This window comes from Chenopodium album, chromosome 27 (assembly GCF_948465745.1).
Source record: "Chenopodium album chromosome 27, dcCheAlbu1.1, whole genome shotgun sequence".
Taxonomy (NCBI): domain Eukaryota; kingdom Viridiplantae; phylum Streptophyta; class Magnoliopsida; order Caryophyllales; family Amaranthaceae; genus Chenopodium; species Chenopodium album.
Genome location: NC_137860.1, coordinates 11,199,561 through 11,200,643, shown reverse-complemented (window position 1 = coordinate 11,200,643; position 1,083 = coordinate 11,199,561). Strand labels below are relative to the sequence as shown.

At 45.3% G+C, this 1,083-nt stretch overlaps 1 non-coding gene across 1 annotated transcript; it reads right to left on the bottom strand.

The window, feature by feature from the left end:
• On the bottom strand, positions 1-106 carry LOC145621726 (small nucleolar RNA R71). The gene has a single exon (XR_014108530.1). It is a non-coding gene; the product is annotated as a small nucleolar RNA R71 (small nucleolar RNA).
• Positions 107-1,083: the final 977 nt, after the last annotated feature.

Genomic DNA, 1,083 nt, shown 5'->3' with positions numbered 1-1,083 from the left:
AGGCTCGATCTTTAATTCAAGGTTTTCGCCAAAAGAGTGGTGAGACTCTAAGTGCGGCATGGGACCGGTACAAAGAGCTTCATCGTCAATGCCCACATCATGGGATACCCAAGTATCAACTCATCCACACTTTCTATGGAGGTCTCTCACCTCAAGGGAGAACAAGCCTAAATGCCGCCGCCGGCGGTCCAATCATGAACACAGGAGAGGATGAAGTGGAATCATAATAGAGGAGGCCGCAAAGCATTATGATGATTGGTATGAAGGAGAAAGGGAGGCCACTTCTAGCACGGGTGTCTATGCATTGGAGCAAGCCAACGCAATCAACAACCTTTCTTCCCAAATCTCCAAGATGGCCAAGCAAATGGACGAAACGATGAAAGAAAGGTCCAACCCTCATGGTATTACCTCCCCTTCAACCAAGGGAGGAAATGGTATGACCACTTCTTCCCCTTCTTCTTATAATAAAATGCCTCAAGGATGCATGTTTTGCTCAAATTGTGAAACCTATGATCATGATACCTCCCATTGTGTGTATGCTTGTGAAGTTCAATCCCCTCCCTATGAACATGATGATAATGTAGAAGATATCAATGCTATGAATTTTTCTCCTAGAATGGAAAATGTAGGGAACTTGAGGCCAAACTCCAATCAAATGGGGAATTGGAATCAAGGTGGAAACCATGGTTGGAACCAAAGTGGTGGTGGTTATGGTAACCAATACCATGGTGGGGGAGGCCCTTCCACTAGTAGAAAAATTGAAAAATACAACGCTCATTAGCCACCGGTTTTTGAAAACCCGTGGCAAAAATTAGTGGCGGGATGAAGCAAAGAGTTATTGCCACCGGTTCAACCAAACCCGTGGCAAAAATTTGAAAGGCCACCGGTTTTGAACCGGTGGCAATTACTAAATATATTTTTTAAAAAAAAAAACTCGGCCCTTTAAATACCCCAAACCCTACCATTTCACTCCACCTACCAGCCGTTCATCTCTTATCTCTCCTCCTTCCTCTCTCCGTCCTCTCTCCTTCCTCTCTCCGTCCTCTCTCCTCTCTTTCGATCAGCCCACAGCTCCACCTTCTC